General features: G+C 40.5%; 2 long non-coding RNA genes across 23 annotated transcripts in view; one reads left to right on the top strand and one right to left on the bottom strand.

The window, feature by feature from the left end:
- The window catches only part of LOC308476927, an 808,687-nt gene that overhangs the window by 308,595 nt on the left and 474,227 nt on the right, over positions 1 to 25,865 (top strand). For all 17 annotated transcript variants that reach the window (XR_013986193.1, XR_013986194.1, XR_013986198.1 and 14 more), the window contains one exon: positions 3,157 to 3,243. This is a non-coding gene — a long non-coding RNA (uncharacterized lncRNA). The remainder of the gene's footprint in view (positions 1 to 3,156; positions 3,244 to 25,865) is intronic.
- Positions 1,360 to 25,772, bottom strand: LOC308476935. 6 transcript variants are annotated; one of them, XR_013986227.1, is made up of 8 exons: positions 25,201 to 25,421; positions 22,746 to 22,908; positions 17,184 to 17,249; positions 16,234 to 16,300; positions 9,256 to 9,381; positions 7,984 to 8,169; positions 3,576 to 7,850; positions 1,360 to 2,591 (listed from the first exon to the last, which is right to left on the bottom strand). It is a non-coding gene; the product is annotated as an uncharacterized lncRNA (long non-coding RNA). The 6 variants fall into 6 exon arrangements; XR_013986226.1 differs by lacking the exons at positions 3,576 to 7,850; positions 25,201 to 25,421 and adding an exon at positions 25,539 to 25,772; XR_013986228.1 differs by lacking the exon at positions 3,576 to 7,850 and having other exon boundaries at positions 16,230 to 16,300; positions 25,201 to 25,343.

The raw sequence follows: 25,865 nt of genomic DNA, 5'->3' as shown, positions 1-25,865 counted from the left end.
ACATCTGCGCCCCTAAATGGTCTAAAAGAGTATACTTCCAGATGGACCATCACTCACTGGTAGAGAACATACTTTGAGGTCTTAACTTAACTGAAGCTGCAATCCTGCACAAAGATATTTTCAAGAAAGCACCATGGCAATCAGTGGGGCATGATGCTGAACGAATCTGTGTAGGTGCATATACAGCCTCAGGCAGACTTGCTATGACATATTCTCTTGAAGACAATTTGGTTCCCTGAAGAATTTCCATTTCCGAAAAATCTGCCACAACTCAATTGGAAATAATAGAGCAGACTTATCATAAAGTGTGTTTAAAAAGTAAGGAAAATGACAAACCCAAGTGTTTCTGACGTGGTGATTATTAGCATCGATTATGATTTTGTAGTAACAATAATGTGAGACATACAGAAAGAGGGTCCACCCTCCCTGCATAGTCGGCTATGAGTCACAGAGAAATGAAATTTGTAATACATAAGGCATTAACTTTTATTGAACCAATCATTCAATGTAAAAAGCACACAGCCTTGCTTGCTGCCTGCATATCACTCTGAATTGGGGAAGTGTCCATTTCCATCCTGAAATGCCAATCTGTATCTACTTGCTACTCTCTGGTGGCAATCAAGTCTCAGACTATTTTGCTTTTGTTTTCCCCCACCAGGCCATTTTATATTATACCCAGCACTCAGTGCTTCCAAGAGTAAAACTGAAGTCAATGTGGAGAGCTTGCATGCTGCACCCACTGTAGTGTAGGTTAGTGCCTAAGGGCCAAACTACACATTATGTTAAATGCATGACCATATTTCACGTATCTACATTTTGTTTTTTAAAATAGCAGCTGTTGTGGGTTAAATTTTTTCCTTGAGCTTTGGTGTCAATGAAAATTACCATCTGCAAGCAGCTACTGTATATGCTCTGTAGGTGAAGCTTCTATTTGGCACCAGTGAGTTTCCCAAGTCAAATAATCTCTCGGCTGTTGTATTTCCAACAGAGTGCAGGGTTGCTGTTGCGTTTACCCCATTTTCAAGGTGGCCAAAGGGTGTTTGCAAGCATCTTTGCTTTAATTCCACAAATCATCTCTCTGGTGGTTTGTGTAAGGATAAATGTTAATATACCTTTAGACACACTTCCCATATCTAGTTTAGGAAGTTAGGGCCGAGGAGGAAGGGATAGAAGCAGGAGAAAGTTGGCAAAGGAGAGGGGTTATGTTGTACAGAGTTCTATAACCAAGTATTTCTTGTTCAACCAGCCTCCCTGACTTCCCATGATTCAATTGAAGCTTAGGGAAAGATGTCATGAGGTCAGTTCAGCCATGAATTTTTTTGTGATCAGGAAGCACAGGCAGTTGGGGAAGCTGTAGAGTATAGGATAAATGTTTAATGGCAAGATAAACAAGCACCACACCCACAGCCAGCTTGCAGCAAGAAGGTAATCTCACCTTTGCCCCCACTAACGTTCTAAAGAAATATTTTAAGTGCCTTGAGAATTGGACAGAAAAATGGAAGCTTCTTTTTGAATTGGAAGAAAACTTTTAAGAAATTGGAGAACAGGTTTGAGCACAGTACTAGCTGAAATCTAACCCCTGCCCTGAACTTAATAATTGGACTTAGATAGCCATTCTGTGTTAACTTCACTCCTAAATTGTCCCCTATTGGCGTAATAATTCTGATATCCTCTGCCTTCAAAACTCTCTGCCTTGCTTACTGAATGAGGCCCACTCAGCATGCCAGCTCTGGGAGGGTAAGGACGCTTGTGTAGAGGCAGTTCCAAGGGGGGTGTTTGTCATATACGTGGTTTTGCATATACATGGAATGCATGATGTGATGATACTGTATTGTTGTTACCCTTGTTGAACCTTGACATCTTTCTGTTTTGCAAGGTGCTGAAGGTAATGCATGCCAGTCCTTAGAATTTGCTGATGGTATCAGATACAACCTTCTTTCCAAATCCACCTTTAGTTCCAACTTTCAACAAGTGATTCCCCTTCCTCCTTTGCAGTCTTCCCTTTTCTTTTCCCATTCTGCAAAAGTGCCCAGCAGCTGCCATTTTAGATTGCCTTCTCTTGCCCAACACTACTTTCCTTGTGCAATCTTTTTTCCTTTGTGTTTCCACTTTCCCCCCTATCAATCTTTAAAAAAAAAGACTTACCAAAGGGTAGGGGGACTGTATGGTGGTAAAGCCATTTTTGCAACCCATCTCCTATCACGGTGCAACCAAGCGGTGAGTCATGTCAATGGGCATCTATTTCTTTCAGCGTCTAGTTTTGTAAAAATGTGCTGCAGGCAGGACTGATATAGGTGAAGGAAGCTTATGTGACTTGATGGCCATATCTCAAAAAGATCTGAAATTTAAACCTGCCATAGTGAAGTTACACTCTCTCTGCCTCGGATCGGCTCTGTGAGAGGGTGTTTAGTGTGTAGCTCTCATTAGGATCATCCAGCTGTCACACAAAGGAGGTGTTTTGCCACTAGCAGTTTTTGTTCAAGTGATGCATGTTGTCTGTTGGTGTATCCAGATGAACTCAGCATCTACCTGGTGAATCACAGCAAACGTTCGCCAGACTACTTATAGGCAGGGGCAGCCTTTCAGGTTTCCTTGATTGGGAGTAGGAAGAGATTTTAGAATAAATGTGGGATGGGGAGCAAGAGACACAGCAATAGTGAAATGCCTGCATTTTTAAAAGCCTTTGTTGTTTATTTTTATTTTCTAACTCCCCCCGCCCCCGATTCTTCTTCTGTCATGGAGCCCATAGAAGTGTACATGTGGTTCCCATCCAAGCACTGATCAGACGCAGCTTCATGTGGTTTTAAGCCATAACCTGGGACTTCAAAATAGCCACATTTATGGTGGTGTTGAAGGAAACAAAAACCCCTCCATATGGCTTGAAATGGGATAGAGCAACTACCTACACCCACTTGGCTTCCCAAAATAGTGCCTTGAGAATTCTGTGGCCATTTCTATTTTAGGTAGAAGTAGCAAGTCCCTTTTTAAAAGTGACCTATGCTAGCATGAAAGAGCAAGGAAATCCAGAGGAAATTGTAGCAACAATAGACTAGTGGTGGCTGGGGACCATCAAGACTGTTGGGGCAGACTGCAGGGAGCCCAAGCAGCAGGCAGAGCCCAAGCCAATGACAGGTTGGTTTTGTTTTTTGCCCCCAGCCTCCTCTCTGCTGAGTTCTATAAAGACAACATTGAGACTACAGAGGAAGAAGTCGACCGGTTGTGCAACCACCCCCCGGATTGGTTGTAAGTAAGATGGCAGACAGGTGGGGGCTGGGAGAGGGCAGACTGAGGTTGGTGGGGCAGTGCCCCACTTGCCATAACAGACCTGGCTCCACTGCAACAGGCTATTGGAACAAAAGTCATCCTGGGCACCCATCTCCTATTTTCCCCATCTATAATTATCTAAATTGATCGTAAGGCATTCTGCAAGCAGTATTGCTTCAAAAATCTGACAGTAAAGTTTGATCACACCAATTTATAGTTTGTTCCAGGCCTCCATTGGTATTAAATTACCTAGTTTCAGATTTGTATCATTTTAATTTGATATTTTATGTCTAAAAAAGAAATTGCCTCACTTTCACGTTCCCTCACTTTCAATATTTGTCCATCAAAGCTAACAATGGCCCAGGGAAATGTCCATATTAGTTCTTAGTGAAAAGCAAGCAAGGAAAGGAACAACTTTGTTTTCAGGCTGCTAACATCTTCACATCAAACTTCCACTGTCGTAATACGTTATCTGTTTCATTGATTTCAATGTCAGGGTCCCCCCGCCCAGATTGTCAGGAGATGAATATGGTACAGTTTGAAATAATTTTATTTGAATATTTATAGCCCACCTCTCTTTTGTAACTTCTGAGGTGGTTCATGGCATACTTAAAACCAGCAATATATAAAAACAGCAAAATAAAACAGAAATCCAATCTTTTAAAAGCAACAAAAATGTTTAAAGCAGTAGGAGAAAATCAGACGAAAAGGCACAGAGGTCCATTAAAAACCTGTGCAACAGAAATGTCTTCTTCAGCTGGGATGTGAAAAAACTATGGACAGGGGCACCACATTAAGGAGCAGAGGCAGGGAATTATGTAAGCAAGGTGCCACAACAACAAAAAACTCTGTCTAGAGATGGTGGAGCTCTCAGAAACTCGCCTTGGATTAACTTGGAAAATCAGAAAAAGGTAATTTTTTTAGTCAATCCAAGGGCTTGGAAATATTACCTCTGCCCTTTGTCCACTGCCCTGCAGCATTCCTCTCCCTATAATCTCATTGAGTGAACCCACATCATTATATTGCATTGCATTGCATTGTATTGTATTGTGGAGGGGGTGGTAGAGTGCTTTGGGGGCAAAAACCAAGGGAAGAGGAGCCTATCTCTTGTAGAGGACTCACAGGGGTTTGGTTTGCCTCTCCCACTCTGTGTTTTGGCCCTGTACATCTTTATTCCATCCCCATTTGATTTCATGATGGGTATCCATTACACACTACTGCGTACTGCTCAGTCCAAGAGCTGATCTGACCATATTTGTCAATGAGTGTCTGCTTCTTTTTTCTAACAACTTTACCAGATTGAATGTTTTCTAGTTTCTTTAGGCATACAATCCAAATAACCAACGGTGTGTGTTTGTTTGTTTGTGTGTGTGAGAGAGAGTGAGAGAGAGATGCTTAGTTTTTGCCGTTTGAGGGTACATTTTAAATAGTACTGCTTCAGCTTACTTTATCAGTTAGGAAAGGCCTTTTGAAATGGAAATCAATCTCTTAACTTAATTTGAATCTAAAATTGCTTGGACATTCAGGGCTCGGCTCTGTGGTCTCCTTAAGGCAGTTTTCATGAAGTTCCAATTAGGATTATAATCAAATTTTTGAAACTCTTCAATCACATTGTGCTCACATATTATTATATAAGGAAACTTGTTTGTGCATTCAGTGTGTTTATATTCTTCAGACTCTTTTTATCGGCTATTAGACATGCAGCTCCCATGACCTCCCTTTTGTCCTTTCTTAATTCTGTACTTCAGAAGAATATAAAACAAGAAGTTGCTGTCTGTGAACATCATTCTTATTTGGAAAGGAAACCAAATCCACTTGTCATTCTAAAACTCACTTATAACCACAAGATGGGCATGCCATTTATCTAGGTAACAATACAAACCTGAATGTTCAAGTGATGAGTCATTTTGAGAGATGTCGGTTTTGGGGGGGCTCTCTGCTTGAGACAATATAAATGGACCTATTTCCCTATATTCCAACTACTTCAATTTTAACACTGGTAATTTGAGGGAGAGCTCAAAGTTCTGCCTGATGCAATAAAAAGGCTTATTGCTGAAAGGTGCAGGATCCTCAGGCTGGATCAGAAATCTGATGTTTGGAAGGGGGAGGGTGTTTTAACGCTTGTCCCCCTGCTGTGATCCTGGATCCACACTGGGAGATGTGCCATTTATCTGTAAAAAACCAATCCTATAATTATTAATTGCAGGATTGATATCTCATCTAGTTTGGCCAAAAGACAAATATTCTGACCCCCAAGGTTTGCGCACAGCAGAATGATAGAATGCTGAGGCAGTACAATGGTCTGTGCTCTTTCAGAATGCTGGTAGGAGAGGCATTTTAATGCTCTACAATTGCATGTGTAGACGTGTGTGTGTGTGTGTGTGTGTGTGTATTGTTTCACACCACTCCAATATCTTAGTGGTGTGAGATTCCAGAGGTTCCTGGTGTTTACGCAGGGTTTGTGTTTTCTTTTGGAATGAGGCACAGTGGAGACTGTGGGGTCTTTATGATATGTGGTTTATTTACACATATATACAACCTGAGCCTACGATGGAGGGGTTGGTAGCATTAACACCCCAAGAGGGTCTTGCTTCTGTTGCGGCCACAGCCTTGGGATTCTAACAAAAATCAAGTATATCTCTGTCTCCCAGCCTTCTAGCATCTGGTTCACAAAACTCAACTCTCAGTTCTGGCCTTTGTCTTTCTAACTACCACCTAGTTGAGGGACCCACCTAGGGTTGCAAAATTGCAAAGAAATTGGATGTTTTTGAGCTTTTTCTGAGGAAAGTCGACTGCCATATGTCTGGATTTTCCCGGTCATTTAGCCGATTTCTGCCCAGACACTGATTGCGGCTGCAATATTCCAGATATGTCTGGGTAATTCTGGACATATGGGAACCCTAGACCCATCTGTTACAGAGCCACTTCCTTAGTTACCTTAATGGTCCATACTTAGAGGACTTCACTGGGAAGCTAGCCAGGCTATCCCAGGAATTGAATATGTGCTGGATCCAGGGCATACACAGCCTAACCCACTCCAAACTCATATTAGTATGTAATTTACATAGCATATGATGTTTGAGTTAGGTCTGTGTTGCACTGCTGAATTAGTAAGACTTCCTCCTATTATTTCGTCTTAAGAAACTCAATTCTTTATTCTTTTTCTTGAGATCTTTCCAGGCTTTGTTTCATTTCGCTAGAGAGCCTAACAAGATCACGATCATGAATGCAATGCTTGAAAAAGCACTGGCTTAAATGCTGCAAAATGCACCAGGTTTTTTCACAATATCTCATTAATTTGTTTTAGCCAAATAAAGTAAAAAGAAGATGATGATACATTACACACAACATCTTTAGGCTGTCATTTTATATATAAGAGGGGTTTGATTAATTATACAAAATCATTAAAGGAAATGTCGGTTGTAGAGGAATAAAGAAAAACTCCCAAGTACAGAGCTCAGATCCAGGTAAATGTGATTGATGCTCATTGTTGTTCTCGCTGTGAGGCTCCATCAATGTAATTAAATTAAAAGTGAGGAAGTGGGCTGAAATGGTCTCATCACTTCTTAGAAACATGAGGATGATGGAGAGAGAGTCTAACAAGTAAGTAGCATCCACATACAACAAAAATGCAATAAAGGCTGGGGCGGGGAGAGGACCTTGGTCAATTGGATATTGTTGAATGTTTCATCTTAATTTTCTTCTCTGCTGCAGAAACAAGCTTGTCTCATTGGGAATATTATAGTTCATTCATGTCCAAACAAATTAATGTCTCAGCTTACTCAAACAATTATGTCTGTTCTATATCACTTGGTATTGCCAGACATGAAACCTGGAAGGCTTGCTGTGGTTTGATTTGAAGAATTTAAACAATTTCTCTTTGAAAACCTTTTGTGGTAGGGCAAGATGTAGTTGATATCAGCTAAAATAGATGTGCTATTTTGTTGGCTAGGACCCCAAGTTAGGGAAGTAATATTTCTATGTTATATGGCTTGGCTTTAAAGACCAGTTGTGCTTTGCACACTAGAGTGAACATACAAGCTAACACTCACGGACAGAGGCACAAGAAATATCTGTAATTTGAGCGGGGAGGGAGCAGTGGCAGCATATTCACAACCATGGCTAAGGCTGTTCTGAACAATTATAGCAGATCCATATAGAAGAAAAAAGGCAGCTCCATGATCACCACATGTTTTGCCCTCATTATCATCTCTATACATATGTTAATAGCGCACTTAGGTGACTGCATGTTATTCAGTTTAGAAGCAAAACAGGGCCACCTATAAACAAAATGGTAATTTCTTCATGGGGGCGGGGGCCACACACAAAACTATGTGAGTTCCTAAATTAAAAGGAAAAAAATGACCAGGGCTGTTAAGCCTGACAGTTGCTCTGTGTTGATGTCCCCTAGAACTCATTAAAAAGATTCCCTTGAGAAACACAGCTTGAAAATGGCTGCTTACCCAGTACAGAGATGGGTGGTGGTTGCGACCCAGCACGGTGCTTCCCCCTCCTTCTGAAGCCACACCACATTTGCCCCGACCGTTGGCTCCTCTCCCTTGGGTGCCGCAGTGCCTGCTGGATTCCTGCCAAACCCAGTTTTAAAATTTCTGGCCAATCCGCGGTGGCCTAGGGGGCAGGGCCATCTTGGCAGTGCAGTCAGCCCGATTGTATCACCCACCCAGCCCATCCTTTAATCTTGTTTTCTTGCAGACTAACCTTTTCTTTCCAGGCGTGTGGCCGTGGCCATGGTTGCACAATGGTTGCTGTCTTCAGAGCTGGGAAGGAATTTCCCTGCTCTGCAGGTTTTGCCTTCCCCGTAGCAATTGTCACAACTTTGGCTGTTTATTCCTTGGCCAGAATCCTTCAGTCAAACATCTGAGGAAGGGGTGACTCATCCACTTCCTGTGGCGGTAATAACAGGGTACCCCATTAGAGGGGTAATGAGTGTAGTCTCTGTCCACAAGCACATGACGGATGGGCCATAGAGCTACTCTCAGCGATTCGGGGAGGGAGCAGTTGCGTAAACTCATGTTTGCGTTGGTGCCATCTTCCCCTCACTGACCCTGTCATGCCTCAGACCCCCAGCAGGGTGGATACCCTGAGATGGATACCCGCCCAATGCCTATGCCAAGGTTTACCTACATCTGAATTCAATAAAGTTGTGGCCGTTTTTATCCCGAATACATGTTGCCGTGTCTTCTCCTTTCACCATGAGGCCTGGCTCCTGGGGGAGGGAGTACTGCATTTGGGTACTTAATCACTGGGCTAATGCCGCTTCAGATTTGTTTTAATTTGAGAGTAGAGAACTTGTGGCCCTCCAGACATTTTTGGATTGCTGTTCCCAACAGCCCCAGCTAGCATGGCTAATAGCCAAAAATGATAGTTCAGCAACAACTGGAGGGCCCAAAGTTCCCCACACCTGTTTTAAATTGCTCACAGAAGAAAGCTCATCTATATTGGTACTTGCAGTTGGGGATTAGGATATATGTTTATTCAGACTAGCAGGAATTTTTCCAAGTCTTTGGGATTTTTTCCTGGCTTGGCTGTGCCAGGAGATTGGACCTGAGATCTTTGGCATGCAAAGCATGAGCCCTATCCGTGAGCTATTGTCTTCTGCAATAAAGGCATGGGATGCTGCTGGAAACAATAAGAGAAATAATAGGCCATGGAAGACAGAGTTGGTAGTGAGAGCAGAAATACTTTGGAATGAATTTGTACCTGGAAATAATTGGGTAGTTAAGCATATATCCATGCCACCAAGACTGCAATCTCAAATGGTTAACCGTTAATAAGTCTCATTGAAATTAGTGAGACTTGCTTCTGGTTAAGCTATAAAAGAGCTTTTCTGCGTTCTCCACCCATAATGTGAAAGAAAACCTACATAAACTAGAATGGGTGTTGTATTTTACCATGCAAAGAGTAAAGAGAAGTTTCTGCTGCAATCCTTATGCCCATTTACCTAAATAAACTGAACTCAGTGAGACTTACTTCTGAATGAACCTGTATAGGATTGCTCTGTGAGGCATGTTGTTAGTGTCAACACCTTGAAGCACCATGCAGTTTAAAACTGGGGAAATCCATCTTGTGGTCCAGCAGCTTACTGGATTCATATGCCTTTGTGTGTTATAGAAAACATACATTAGTCATTTTTTTAAAAAAAAATGTTCCCCTCTGTGAGTGAGGATCAGAAGAAATTTATTTTCCAGAAGACTCACATTCTGAGGACTTAAAGCACTCTAAAATTATGCCACCTGCTATTAAATCAAAAGAATGGGCAGCCCTATATGGGTCTCGAGATCATTTTAAAATCGTGTTATTTTGTTGTCGGCATTTCCTTGCTTTTAGCTGCCATTATTTAAAAATCCATTTCCTTAAAGCTGATATCTAAGTTACAGCTTTTGGATATTGTAACAGTGAACATGTTAATGCATTCTAATTTGTCTAATTTATACCTGAAATGGGATGGGGAACATGTGAAAAGGTTGTCCAAGAAAGACATGCTGTTTGGAGAACGGAATTAGATTTAAGTACTAAGGAAGGAATTTGCAATACTAGTGTGTCTCTTCTCGCTTTCTCATTCAAAACTCTGATGCTTCAGCCATATTCTTTGATAAGCAAAAGCATACCTTCTTCAGATGTGCAGTAAGTCTAGAACTCTAAAGAACAAGTATTTCCATCAATAAGGTTGTGCCAAATAGTATGGGAAACAGCCTTATTAGAAGAACTAACCAATAAACTGAAACTGACACGGGGGAAATGGAAGAAGATGCCTTCACCCCTTTATCACATACACAGCCCAACAAGACAACGACAAGAATCCACCAACAGCATACGAATCAATATGGCTAACCTGACTCAAAACACCCACCCACCCCACTCACACATGAAAACAAAGTTCGCCACAAACAACCACACCCTAGGCCAACCTCAACCTCTCTCACCACCAAAGGAACACAAGCAAAACATTAGGAAGAACTTCCTGACAGTAAGAGCTGTTCGACAATGGAATTTGCTGCCAAGGAGTGTGGTGGAGTCTCCTTCTTTGGACGTCTTTAAGCAGAGGCTTGACAACCATATGTCAGGTGTGCTCTGATGGTGTTTCCTGCTTGGCAGGGGGTTGGACTCGATGGCCCTTGTGGTCTCTTCCAACTCTATGATTCTATGATTCTATGAATAGTAAAGAAAACCCGCACGAGTGACGCTGACACAAAACACCACACATATGTTAAATAAAATAGAAACATTGCCACCCGACTCCACCCCCACTCACCATGGCTCCCTCCACCTCTTTCCCCCTTTTTTCCCTAATGTACAGTGGTGCCCCGCAAGACGAATGCCTCGCAAGACGAAAAACTCGCTAGACGAAAGAGTTTTCCGTTTTTTGAGTCGTTCCGCAAGACGAATTTCCCTATGGGCTTGCTTCGCAAGACGAAACGTCTTGCGAGTTCTTGCGAGTTTGTTTCCTTTTTCTTAAAGCCGCTAAGCCGTTAATAGCCGCTAAGCCGCTAATAGCCGCTAATAGCCGCTAAGCCGCTAATAGCCGCTAAGCTGCTAATAGCCGTGCTTCGCAAGATGAAAAAACCGCAAGACGAAGAGACTCGCGGAACAGATTAATTTCGTCTTGCGAGGCACCACTGTAACACTAATGTCTCGGCATATGAAACTGATCTGTAGAAAATGTAACTTGAAAAGAGAGACATTGCACATACTTTTGTAAACCAAGGAATCTTTCATAAAAAAATACGTTTTAAAAAATAAGGTTGTTCTCAGTTATGATAATTAGGGATGGAACCTACAGCTACAGATGCAGTTTAGCTTTGAATACATTGAGAGATTTCTTTTTATGGTTCTAAAACAGTATGCCTAACAGTGAAGAAAACTGTATGTTTTTATTCACAATTTTAAACTCACAATTTTAAGTCAGTGTAACTAAAAAAACACTTACTAGCTAAAGGGTATTTAACTGATGGGGAACATCAATTATTCTGTCACAGCACCTGAGTATGCAAAGCATTTATCCTCAAAGGGGCTAAAAGTACATAAGGTAAAACTTAATGATTTAAGATGGAGGAAAATTCTGAATTCATGCTGTTCAGATAGCAGGAGCAGCCTCGGCCTATCTTGCCACAAGTCTGCTCATAAGCAAAAATCAACCTACTGGTTCCTTCTGTCTAGCAGGGATTTGAGTCACATACCTCTAAACGTCTCCTCCCTCAATAGCAATTTTCAATGGCATAACATTACACAGCCTCTGTGCAGGGTGATATGTGACTTTCCATTTAATAATTCAAAATATAATGATTACCAATTTATATATGGTATGACTTTTGTTTTTTTGTTTTTTTTAAATATTTTTTATTGCTTTTTTTCCAAATAGAAATACAAAGTCAGTTATACAAAGAAATAACAGAAAAGAAAAAGAAAAAGAAAAAAATCATCCTTTCAAAGCATTTTTTCATAACCAACCGGACTTCCCCACGTCTCCCTCACCGTGCGTTCTTTACAATAAAAATTTTCAGCAAATTATAACCTTATTTCGTACATTCTTTTGTTCTTTCAAATACTTGTGGTTTACGTTTAAAATACTTATTTTCAATTTACACTAATAACATATATAATATTCTTTTAAACATTAGTCCTTCCTTTATATAACTTAGTTTCCCATACCTTAATCTTATTGCTGGAGCTGAATTTCCCTAATCATGCGGATTCTTAACATTCATATAACTTGTAAAATTTTTGTAAATAATCTTTAAATTTTTTCCAATCCTCCTCTATTGCTTCTTCTCCCAAATCTCGGATCCTGGCAGTCATCTCGGCCAATTCCATGTAGTCCATCAATTGCGTCTGCCACTCTTCCAGTGTGGGTAAATCTTGGGTCTTCCAGTATTTTGCGATGAGAATCCTTGCTGCTGTAGTTGCATACATAAAAAAGGTTCTATCCTTCTTTAACACCTTCTGGCCGACAATGCCCAATAGAAAGGCCTCTGGTTTCTTGGGAAAGGTGTACTTAAACACCTTCTTTAACTCATTATATATCATTTCCCAGAAGGCCTTCACTTTTGGACAAGTCCACCAGAGGTGAAAGAATGTCCCTTCAGCCTCCTTACATTTCCAACATTTATTATCAGACAAGTGATATATCTTAGCAAGCTTGACTGGGGTCATGTACCACCTGTATATCATTTTCATAATATTCTCTTTCAAGGCATTACATGCCGTGAATTTCATACCAGTGGTCCATAACCTTTCCCAATCCTCAAACATAATGTTGTACCCAATGTCCTGAGCCCATTTTATCATGGCTGATTTGACTGTCTCATCCTGAGTGTTCCATTTAAGCAGCAAGTTATACATTCTCGAAAGTACCTTGGTCTTTGGTTCCAACAATTCTGTCTCTAGTTTCGATTTTTCCACCTGGAAACCTATTTTTTTGTCCAACTTAAAAACCTCTTGAATTTGAGCGTAGTGAAGCCAATTTTGCACCTTATTCCTTAATTTTTCATAACTCTGCAGTCTCCAAGTTTCTCCTACTTTTTCTATAATTTCCCCATATTTCGGCCAACCAACCTCCATATTAGGTTTTTTCCGGGCCTTGGCCTCTGCTGGTGAGAGCCACCTCGGAGTCTTACCTTCTAATAAGTCCTTGTATTTTATCCAGACCATAAATATTGATTTTCTAACAATATGATTTTTGAACATTTTATGAACCTTTACCTTGTCGTACCACAAATATGCATGCCAACCAAAAGCATTGTCAAACCCTTCCAGATCTAGGACATCAGTGTTCTCAAGTAATAACCAATCTTTCATCCAGCAGAAGGCCGCAGCTTCATAATATAATCTCAGGTCCGGCAGGGCAAACCCCCCTCTTTCTTTCGAATCAGTTAATATTTTAAACTTTATCCGGGGCTTTTTGCCCTGCCAAACAAACTTGGATATATCCTTCTGCCACTTTCCAAAACATTCCACTCTGTCCACAATCTGTAGGGTCTGAAACAAAAATAACATTTTCGGCAATACATTCATCTTTATAGCTGCAATTCGGCCCAACAAGGAAAGTTTCAATCTTGACCAGATTTCCAAATCTTTTTTGATTTCCAACCAGCATTTTTCATAATTGTCTTTAAATAAATTCAAATTTTTAGCTGACAAGTGGACCCCTAGGTATTTCACTTTTTTTACCACACTTAGTTCTGTTTCCTTCTGAAACCCATCTATTTCCGAAGATGTCAAGTTTTTTCCCAAAACCTTGGTTTTTTGCTTATTCAACTTAAATCCCGCCACCCGACCAAACTCATAAATCAGTTCTAATACTCTTTTTGTACTAGATTCTGGCTCCTGTAATGTTAAAACCAAATCATCTGCAAAAGCTTTCAGTTTATATTGTTTCGCTCCGACCTGTACTCCTTGTATCGACCGGTCCTCCCTAATCATGTTCAGTAACACCTCCAGGACTGAAATAAATAAAAGAGGGGATAGTGGGCACCCTTGTCGTGTCCCTTTTTCAATTTTGAACTCCTCTGTCACCACATTGTTCACTATCAGTTTAGCTTTTTGCTCAGAATAGATTGCTTCTATTCCATTTTCAAACCCCCGCCCCACTCCCATCCCTTCCAGGTTTCTCTTCATAAACATCCAAGAAATGTTATCAAAGGCCTTCTCCGCGTCAATAAAAATTAACACAGCTTTCGTATTGATATCAGTTTGTAAAAGTTCCAAAATATCAACAATGTTCCTGGTATTATCAAACAAATGTCTCCCTGGGAGAAAGCCTGCCTGGTCCTTGTGAATTACTTCATTAAGTATTTTTTTAAGTCTACTTGCCAAAATGTCAGCAAAAATTTTGTAATCCACATTTAGGAGTGAGATGGGACGGTAGTTCTTAAGTTGAGTCTTTTCAATTTCCAGTTTAGGTATCAATGTGATGAAGGCTTCTTTCCACGTTTCCGGTGCCCTCCTCCCCTCCATAATCTGGTTACAAACCTCCATTAACGGTTGTATCAGGTAGTCTTTTAATGTCTTGTAGTACTTGGAGGTAAGTCCATCTGGGCCTGGAGACTTGCCTAGTTGCATATTCTGAATGGCACCCTCAATTTCCTGTTGTGTTATTCTATAATTCAGGATTGTCCTCTTCTCCTGAGATAGTTTTGGTAAACCATTTGCTTTTAAAAATTTATCTATCTCAGACACTTCCTGAGGCCCTTGTGTATAAAGTTTTTTGAAATATTTCTGGAAACACTTTCTAATTTCTTCTGGTTTCTGAATGTTTCTGCCTTCCACCTCTAGATCAGTGACAAAGTTCAGTTTTTGTCTCTTCTTCAACTGCCTATATATGGTATGACTTTTGAAGCACATTTTCTTCTTCTTCAAAAGCATTTTTATTGATTTTCTATTGCAAATTTACCGTGGAGTGAGAAGGGAGAAAAAAAGAGGGAAGGGAACTCCTCCCCCACTTTGTCAGCTCACCCTAGCAATCCAATAACCATCATTATACCCATCTTAATTTATACATATAGCTTGATATATGTTTTCCAAATAGATACCCAAGCAGCGTTGGTGTTTATAACAAGTGTTCAAATGTAGCAAGGGTGTACAAACCGTTGTGTAATATAGATGGTGGGTATTTATCCTTCCAGCTCAAAGTATAATTCTCTCATTTTTTTTTTTTGTGCTTGCTTGCACCAAGGGCTGATATCTCTATTGTCCCATCCTGAATTCAGAACTGCAGCTGGAATCTGGTTACTATGGCAGTCCTCCCAGTGAAGGCAGTGCTAAGCAGATCTGGGAGCAAACCTAGCCCAGGGAGATGATGCACATTTCTCCATAAGAATGCAGCAGCTGTGTAAAATTTTAAACCCTAAATAACCATGGGTGAGTCATTCTAAAAAAAGAAAACGTAAAGGTGCTAAGAAATGCAAATTATTTGCTGGAAGAATCAGAGAAGCCAAAATGGCTTTGAAGAGATTAAGAAGTGTGCCTATGTATCTGCTGTATAATCCTGAAATTATATCAGTCTTCATTATGCAAAAAGTATGGAACACAAGTCTAAGCATCCTGCAGTGGCAATGTCTTAAAGAATATGCAGGGCTTATCAGAAAATTAATATCTTGTTTAACGGATTTGTAACAGGTTCCTCTGAACAACACTTTTCTCCTTAAAGTTACTTTTGGAAATAATAATTATTTACGAATACCAAGTTTACATGTTTTACTCTGAAGTCTCTGTCAGACACATTTTATCTTTTTCCTTTGACAGCACCTCACTAGCTTATATTTGCTCCATTAATCTTCCCAGCTTCATATATCTCCATTTTGTTATCATGTTTTTACTTATTGACTTCGTTTAAAAATTGCAATATTGAAGGTATGGTCTATGGGGGGGGGGGGAGAAGCATTTTGCTCTGATGTTTTAAAGTGACTTATTTCTTTCTTCTTTCCCCTTGAACTTAACAAGCAACAGACAAGGAAAGCAGATCTGTGGCTTGTCAGGTAACCAGAGGGTGGCACTGGTCTTTCATATCTAGATGGTTTAGGTCATGCCGTGAAATATTTAAAAGAGTTTATGTAAGTTGCAAGCAATGTGTGCATTCTATAGTCTCTCCCAAACATCTGTGACTGAAACAAGTAAGCGTGACATATTTATATATACTCTTATTTCTAGAGACTTGTAGTTTAGAGCTAAGCTATATACAGCCAAAGATGCAAGCATCAAGATAACCATTGTTACTATAGGTTTAGTCTCTGCCATTATGATGCCAATACATCTCAGTAGTATTTTGTACAAAACTTAAATCAAATCAGCAAACAGATATGCAAGCACCCCAAACAATGCCTCAGAATGCACAGGACCTGTTTCAGTTAAATATTTCTTGAAATAAGGAAGTTCTTTGTTTTTTTAACTGAAGCACCCTAGATCTGGCTCAGCCTTATATTGTAATTGCAAACATTTTGCTGGTGTACTTGCCTGCAGTGCTGTTACATTATAGATTTTGATGTGGCAGTGAACCAGCAATGTAATTGTTTGGTTTCCCCTAAAGCAGAAGAAAAGAAAACATTGTTGTTTCCCGCTTTAGTCCCTGGGGAATATTTGGGGGCTTTGAACTAGAAGAAAGGTTGCAGGTTCTATAACAATGTCAGAAGAGGCCTGGTGAATCAGACCAAAGGTCCATCATCTAATCCAGCCTCTTGTACTCACAGTGGCCAACCAGGTGCCTGTGGAAAACCGAGAAAGAAGTTATGAGCACAACACTCTCCCCCATTTGTGATTCCCAGTAATGGGTAGTCAGAGGCATTTCAACTCCGATACTGGAATTGGCCGAAGTCTTTTTAAAATCTGAAAACAGAAACTTGGGGATGGGACCTGGAAAATCCTTAAAGGTCCTGAAGACTGTTCCTCAAGTCTACAGTATAGCTCTTGACATAGGGCAAGAAGGTGCTCACGTGGCAGAAGGCAGATAGTTAAGCGCTTCAGTTGAATAAACCATGTACCCAGGATATTAACATTGCCTGGATCTCTTAAGTGGAGCACTGTTTTCATTTATTCTTCTGCAGTGCCCAAGAAACAACAGAGTTTCAATGCTTAAAAGAAAAATATGTCCCAGTACAGCAAAATGTATTTATTTGCTTGAAGCTAAAACTCAGATGTGAACTGCAACCAGATAGAGGCATTTCTGAGTAAAGTGGTTTCATTTATTCTTCATTGCAGGCTGATCTCTCAAAAATTTGCTTTGAAAATCAGAACACTCAACCATTTACCACGTTGGGGCTGTCAAGGAAATTAAAGGGGGATCAGAGTAATTCTACAATCAAGGGCTACAAACAAGTATGAGCAGAGTAATAGCCAGTGGACTGTGGAGATCCAGAACCTACATTCCTTCTATAAAATGAAATGAACCTGAACATTAAGATGCTTACCTACACTTCTCGCATTCTGCACTCTGTTGTGTATTCCCTACATGCACATGCTTCTATTGATCAAACCTTAGGCGAAAAATCAAACAGTGGCATACTGTAAACAACTGCTATAACAATACATCAGCATGGGTAGAAAAATTCTGCATACACAATATGTAGATTTATTTTTTATTAAAAAAAACCCTGCCTTCTAAATTTTGTAATATCAGGTGTTGGTGTGGCTTATTTATTCTTATAAACCCCAGTCTTGTAAGCAATATACATTTGGGTGTATGTTTAAGAAATTGTCATAACATTGTATAAGGAAATAGTTCTTCCCCAAATCACCATGTTTTCCTTTTTAAAAAAGATATTTTATCCAGCATTTAACCATTAAGTATCTATAAACATTACATACTTTGAAGAGCATCCAGTCAGCATTCAGTGCTCTCTTTCATTCCTGTTAATGCCAGCTGTAGAGCATTCCAGTTGTAGAGCATACCTTTTACATGAAAAAGGTCCCAGTTTCCATACCTGACATCTCCACAGAAAACTGGAAAAGACCCCTGTCTGAAACCCTGGAGAGCTACTATGAGCCAGTGTAGAGCAGTGGTTTTCTGATTTGGGGTCACCTTTAGTCCAAATGTGCATTTGGGGACCCACTTTTTAAATGTGTGTTGCTGTTAATTTGAAAGGGGATAGTGCTTCTGTTGCCACCCAGCCTGGATCAGCCTGCAACTCCACATCACACCATTGTAGTGGGTTGGCACAATACTTACTGGTTATAACTAAATTAGTGCATGTCCTCTAGGGCACTAGTCAAAGCTCTTCTGGGTAGACTTCCCCACAACATTTATTTTTAAAATGTTTCTTTTCAGAAGTTTTGAACTGCAAATGTTGCACTCGTGTGGAAAGTTCAGTGGTACCTTGGGTTACATACGCTTCAGGTTACATACGCTTCAGGTTACAGACTCCACTAACCCAGAAATAGTACCTTGGGTTAAGAACTTTGCTTCAGGATGAGAACAGAAATCGTGCTCTGGCGGCGTGGCGGCAGCAGGAGGCCCCATTAGCTAAAGTGGTGCTTCAGGTTAAGAACTGTTTCAGGTTAAGAACGGACCTCTGGAACAAATTAAGTACTTAGTACCACTGTACTAACATTTATATTTGTTTATTTATTCATTCCTAATTCCTATATTAGGGTTGCGATATTTCTAACAGTGAAAAGTTGTTGAACTATTTTTAAGGAAAATAGCCAAAAACGACATTGCTGACATGAGTTGCCATATGTCTGGGTTTTCTTGGACATTTTTTGTGATTTCTGCCTGGACACTGCTTCCGACTGCTGTATTCTGGATATGTCCAGGAAATTCCAGAAGTATGACAATCCTGTAAGAATCTTTGATAGGTATGGGACCCGAGCCTATTCTTCTTTCAGATCAATTTTTATAGTGTCAAGCCTATGTGCCATTTGTGACAATGTTCCAACAATTAACAAACATCTTTGCAATTATGTATGAGGCACAAATGTTCACTTTACTTTCATTCATGGGCAGTGTATCCCTTTCCCACAGGGCTCTTATCTGAGGCCTGCACATGAGCATCTAATTGTTTTCATTGTGTTTACATTTTTGCATGTGATGCTATGAGTTCCTGGAGTACTTTTTGATAGATGGGTGGAATATGGATTTTTGGAATGAATGCAATATAGTCCTGGCTTACCTAACATCTTACCCATCTTTCAATCATTCTCTCAGAACTGCCTTTTTAATTTTTTGTAAATGTCTAGCCTTATGCTTGCTGGAATTCATGGGGCAATCTTTGGTGGTAAAGAGTCCCTTACATTTAGACAACGCTAAGCGTCAAGATTATGGAATCAATCAGCAAATAGTCTCAAAGCTGCGGAAAAGATTTCACTCGGCTTCTGCATTTCAAAGGGAAATAGGATAACCTTAGGATCACTCAGATAAGGACTATGTCTTAAGTGATTTACGAAGCAGAGCCTCAGTTGGGAAATGTATTAGCAGGCTTGCATCAAGGCAGATAAAAGGCTTTACGTGCTGGTCCAAAATGTTTGTGCTGTCTCCAATCCCTGAACTATGTTTCTGTAAATGTGACATGAGTTAACACCATGGTTTGTGATGTGCTGGCAGCACAATAGTAGGTATTTCATTTCATCCCACACTCTTATTTACAGTTGTTTGTCCACCTTATGCTCACATGCTGGTGCTAAAACAAACCTATGTACAAAACAAACTAAGTTTTGCAAACCCCATGGATTCACTGAAACTGACTGAAATTATGGGTGTGGTGTAGTTAAAGCTTCCCCAAGATTTCATCTCACCTGGTAACATCATGTTAAATCATCTGGGAGAGGGCAGGGTCATGTGGGAGAAACCACATCCTAAGTCTGCCTCCAGTCCAGTCTTTGGATGGATTCTTCCAACAGTGTTCCCTCCTTCCTCACATGCTTTTTGTTGTTGTTTTGTTTCTTTTCCTCTAATACTGTTAAATTTCATGATGGGGCAGCATCCACTCTCCTAAAGTAATAGTAGTGGCATACAGACATGGGATGAACAGAGACTTGCTTCCAACAAGTGTGTTATGATTTATTAAAGCTTATTTAAAACAACCGCAGGAAAATATAATATATTGCAGATTGGTTATCTAACAGTGCTTAGTTTCACAAGTGTTTAAATATGGTTACTGTTGCTTTAAAATCAGTGGCTATTGCCCTAGTTCTCATCCCCATGTGAATCTAATATGCTGTTCCCCATTCCTCCTCCCCTAGTTAACTCACACTGATTTAGAGGACTTCCTTTGAAATCTTTTCATTATATGGAATCCAGTTCACATTCCAGGTTCTCGGAATAGTTTGGAAAGATGTGAGTAGACGTTTGCTCTGACCCACTTCTACCTATGTGATTAAGCTGTTTGTGAATTTGTCCTTAAATTACTAGGCTGGTGCTCTTAATAAGGATGTATGGATGGCTGTGTGTGTGTGTGTGTATGCCTGAACACACACACCATTTTAATTGGGAGGGAAAGGATAAATTTTCCACATGGTATGATCTCACTGAAAAAAGCCTCCTACCCCTCTGGCCTTCTATCAATTTTTAAAAACCCATTCTGCGTGGAGTGGCATGTTTACCATCAATTCTAGTTGGGCTGTCAGGAATATATTGTTCTCTGGTGATTAGAACATTCCAGACTCGAAACAGCTGGCCTTCTGCTTCATTTCTGAGGTGGCAGTTCTGAGGAGATGCCTCAGTGTTGCAAACTATGTGGAGAGAATATTTTATCACTTTTGTGATTTTCTTGTGGTTTTGTTTCCCTGATAAAAAGGCTGTTACACAGAAGTGTTGTTACTTTTGTTCAAAATAGGCAGAATTCTCCTCTTCAATTGTCATCATTTGTTGGTGTTTTGTTTTGTTTTGTTTTGTTAAAGAAGACTCGTAAACCCATTAGCCCTGGTTCCCCCTTTATTAGCATCCATCATTGTAACTCCATTAGCATTAATAGGGTCATCCTGCATTGTGAAAGAAAACCAAGCTTGTGAATATTTTGGGAAAGGAAAGCTGCATAGTGAGAGAACTCAAAAGATTGCTTTTTATAACCATGAAATTCTTTTTGTGCTCAAGTGAGAAATACGATACGCTTTCTCTCCAAGGCCCCAGCCTTTCTGTAAAGACCTAGAAAAACTTTCCTTGAAACATCAGAGAGATGGATGAGGATCTAAATTTTTTGACCAGTGCCAGAAAACCTGAACAAGCCTTAAACTGTTTTGAACATCCCTCATTGTTACAGAAAACCCCTGACTGAAGTGAAGATACCAATATGAAGGTGATTTTCAAAGGTCTGAATAAGCTCTAATGCTGAAGAGATCTACACAGTGTCCGTGAAGCTGTATTTTGCAACATCACTTCATCAGTAAAACAGCCATGTTGTGTGGACCTACTAGGCATTCCCTGAGGTAATTGTTCTTAGTAGCTGGACAGGGAAGAAAGAGAAAATCTAATGGGGATGTTTGCTGTTAAATTTGGCTTGTTCAGAATACCATTCATGTCAGCAGCAGTAGTGGGAAATGCATTCCTTGGAGGCTGGATTTGCTGCCCCTGTGGATCCTGTTGCCTGAGGCAGTCACCTCCACTTGCCTCATGGGTGGACCGGCTCTGCTTACTCTACAACACTGCAGCACTTTGCTGCAGGAACAAGCCACTAGCTTGCTTTCTACTGCACTACATCTACCAACAGCAAGGATCAGTTAATGCCAGGAGACCAGTGAGCTTCCATCTGGTCCAAAAAGTAGTATACTGACTCTGGCCTGCTTTTTGGTATATAAAACATCACAGGTTTGTAAACATAGTAGACGGTGCTGCTTTTGGACTCTCCTGCTTGCCTACAAACCACAAGACACTTTCCCTGAACCAAAGTAGAAAAGTTGCCTGGTGGTATTAGATGCCTTACTCATCTCTTCTCTAAGGTATGTTTTATGGGTACCTCAAACCCAGCCACAGCCAAATGTATGCTTTTTCACTCAAGGTGAAATGAACACTCCACCCCAAACATGCATGTGAGTGTGTGAGTGTTGTATCTCTCTTTCAAAACTGAGATATTTATGTGGATAAAACTACAGTGGTACCTCGGGTTAAGTACTTAATTCGTTCCGGAGGTCTGTTCTTAACCTGAAACTGTTCTTAACCTGAAGCACCACTTTAGCTAATGGGGCCTCCTGCTGCCGCCGTGCCGCCGTAGCACGATTTCTGTTCTTATCCTGAAGCAAAGTTCTTAATCCAAGGTACTATTTCTGGGTTAGAGGAGTCTGTAACCTGAAACGTATGTAACCTGAAGCGTATGTAACCCGAGGTACAACTGTACCTTCAAAAGCACCAGGATGGATAGGACACACTACATCAAACACAACTGCACCTGCAGTATAATCTATATCAAGTGAAAAAAAAGTCATAAAGTCATATCCACTAAGCACATGTTTTAGAAACCACAAATCTGCAATTTTGAACAAAAAGGTGGAGAAGCCAGTAGCTAAAACATTTCAGGTCTGAGAACCACTTATCAACAACTGCAGCAGAAGTGCCAACTGATCCCACAGCATTAGTGAAGACGGAGAACTTCTGGGCACATTAATATCACATGGCTTCAACCTGGCTGGTGGTACCAATATCACTTAGCTTTGGCAAATGATGCCTTTCTAAACATTCCACCCTCAAAGCTCTGTAAGTGCTGCCTTGTAAACGACAACCTTTCATTTTTATCAGAGTGGTTGACAAAGGCACAAGCCGAAACATTTTGCCACATAAATAAAATCTGTTATGTTATCCGCAGTACCATATATTTTAGTTACAAACCAAATCCCCAAAGGGATATAGGGAAAGCTTGTGTGAAGTGTTGTTTGATGCTTTTTATAACTATCTACCTATCTGTAATTCTTGTTGCTATTATTTATATCTTGGCTTTCAGGATACAAAGCCTTCCAAGTAATATTAAACCACATTTTTTAAAAACTAAACAATAGCAAGATATAAAAGGCCATCATGATAATTCCCATAGGGTAGTTGATGTTACCTGGTTCTGTGAGGGAGTGGGGGAGATATGTGATTTCTTAATAGTCATCCATATTCTCCTTATGCATGGAGGTCTGAGAAGAAAAGTACAGAGCTAATCCGAGCAGCTCAGTCAATGTACGCCTTGGTTTGGGCCAGTGAGGTCATGGTGGAAGTTCTGCATTCTGTAACGGCAGGGCATATTAATAAATACACATGTATAACATCTACTGAGGGAATTCCATTTGCAAAATTATTTTGTTTTGGATTATCATTGAACAACCATTTGCCTTTTCAAATTCAATCTTGTGCTATTACGCTGCCATTCCTTTAAAAACATCCACTGCTCGCTTCCAGCAAAGGTTTTGTGTTCATGCTTGTTTAGTGCACAATTGAATTAGGTAATTGTTTCAGTAGACAGATTGTTCTTGCAGATTTCAGATTTGTTTGTGGTCATCTGCATTTTGGTTTTGGCCAAGGAAAAGTTTGTTCACACGATTGGGCAGAATTATAGGGGGTTGTTTGGCACAAAGGGGTTAAATATCACATGAATAAAGATACTGTAAAGACTCGTAAAGACTTAGAAATGAATTGGAGCACTTCTTGAATTAATGAAATATTGAAGATTTGACTGACATTTGCAGATTTCAGCATTCTTTTTTTGCCACCAAAAGCACCCTAGGAACTGTAGTTCTGTGGGGACTAAAGACCTTTCAAAGCAGAACTCCTTGGAATCTTTCTGAGGGAAGACATAGCGCTTAAACTAGCGTAAAAGCAATATATGTTAATGGTGTGTACATAAACCTAAGATAACTGGTAAATATGATCACATTTACAACATTGTTCTGCCATCTGTTTGTTTCTGGGACCAATGCAAAGTGCTTTCTTTAACCTTTAAAGCACTAAACAGCTTGCAGCCATATAATCTGAAGGGTTGTCTTGTCCCATAGGTACCTGTCAGGGCTTTCAAATCCTCATTGATGGCTGGGGTGCTTCTTCAGGTTCTCCCACCTAATAATTTGAGGTTGATAACTACTCAATAAGAGCTTTTGGGTGGTGTTGCTCCATTTATGGAATGGCCCTACCAGAGAGTCTTGCTTGGTGCTGATGTTGTTTAGTCTTTTAACTGTCATGTAAAAATACCTTCTGTGTTCTCCCAAGCCCTTTAATTTTGATTATAATGGCTATGTATACCTGGTACATTAGTTCTTTGTGCCAACTTTCCCCTTTTCTGGTTTTAAATTTACTGGTCTGAAATTGTTGCAGCAACTATTTATTTATTTATATATACATCTACCCATCTTTCTATCTGTCTACCCTGCCGTTGTGTTTTTCAAAATCGTCTTGAGTGTTTACTGAGCCAGTTGAACTCAGTGATAGATAGGTGTAATAAGTAAATGTGGTATACAAATGAAATACAGAAAGAAAAAGCATTAAATTAATAAGAGCGCTGGGTATTTTAGAATACTGTATCACTTTAACTGAATGCCATATTTCACACAACTTTCTACTTTTTTCAAAACTAAGCTGCAACTCTCATTAGACCCTTTGGCTGCAGGACTTTAGACCTTGGCCCCAGGGTCCAGCCCTAGATGCACCAACATTTGTAATCTATGAAGGGGATTTCTGTCGTCACTGAATATCCACATTATCCATCTAGAGAGCTTCTTCCCCATTCCCCCACAATGTATTTCTCATGTCTTGGTTATTTGTTTTTACAAAACTCTGCTAGTCCCTGAAAACAGAGAAAGTGCTTAACACTGGCTTAAATATAGTGCAGCCAACGTTGCACAGTAATTACTTTTATCTATCATCAAATTTAGTTTCAAGGATCTGGCTCTGTGAATGGAGCTGGTGATCAAATGCTCTATCACGCTGATATTTTTCACGGGAAAAATACTGCTTCCAGAACAAGACAGAGCACCTATACAAAGCAGCAGTGACAGCGAGCAGAAAGAGACTGGTGAAATTAACAGTCTGGTCCTATATATGTGAGAGAATACGAGTGTGGAGGTCAAAATTACACTGGACTGCTACTGAAAACAGATGCCATCCCCAATTATGTAACATCTCGTTGAACTTATCCCTAGGATTGGCTCCAATGTTAATGAGGAGATTCTTGTGAAAATGTCACCTAGTGGGCCATCCTACTGGTGTCCTTCATGGGCAAGCTGAGAAATAAGGTGGCCAGATGCAAAGAGGACAGAGCTCCTATACCTTTCACAGTTCTGTAGAAAAGGTAAATTTTAGCAGGTGTGGTTTGTATTACAACTCATAATCATTGGAGGAGGCCTGTCTTCTTTTGCATCTGGCAAAGCCAGTATTTAAATGTTCCCACAACTTCCTAGCATGATGCCGCATTGGGTGCCCTGAGGGACTGTGATAAAATTAAACGGCCAGGTTCCATCCACCATAGGGAGACAGGGTAGGTGCCAGTAGACCTTGCCAGGATATTGGGACCATATTCCTACCCTTACCTCTCAGAACTTGACAACCATTGGAAGGCCTGAAGCAGGTGTGAGGAACCTTTGGGTCTCCAGATCTTACTAAATTACATCTTCCATCACCCCCTGTCAACATCTGAAGGGCCAAAAGCTCCCCACACCTGATCTAAGCAACTAGTGACATTATGTGGTCATGCTTGCGGATAGGGCAACAGACTCAGTTTTCATTATGGCCTAAGAACAATACTTGCTGACCTCCAGATGCTGTTTGACTACAGCTGCTATCATACATGACCTTTGGCCAAGGTGGATGGGTCTGATGGGAGTTGGAGTCCAACAACCTCTGGAGAACCACATACTGTATTACCTACCCATTGTACTAGACATGTAGAGAGATCCTAGGTGCAGAAAGTGGACTGTCCTCTCCTCAGGCCAGGTTTCTTTCTTAACATATAGGCAGGGTCTTCCCAGTTTCTCCCCCCTGTCTTCCTTTGATGTCCACTCTTGGCTGCCTTTTTTTCTACTCTCACCCCTTTTTTCTACTCTCACGCCTCTACTTCTACACCACCCCGATCCCATCAGCTGGCTTCCTTAACTGCTGTTTTTTTTCTCCTCCCTCTTCTGAGCATTCTCTCTCATCTCCCCGGTAACCAACTGTACTCAACTGCCTGCCACTCCATTCTGATCCTCCCAACTGG

This window comes from Podarcis pityusensis (assembly GCF_964106645.2).
Source record: "Podarcis pityusensis genome assembly, chromosome: 5".
Classification (NCBI taxonomy): Eukaryota; Metazoa; Chordata; class Lepidosauria; order Squamata; family Lacertidae; genus Podarcis; species Podarcis pityusensis.
This window is presented reverse-complemented; position numbering and strand designations above follow the sequence as displayed.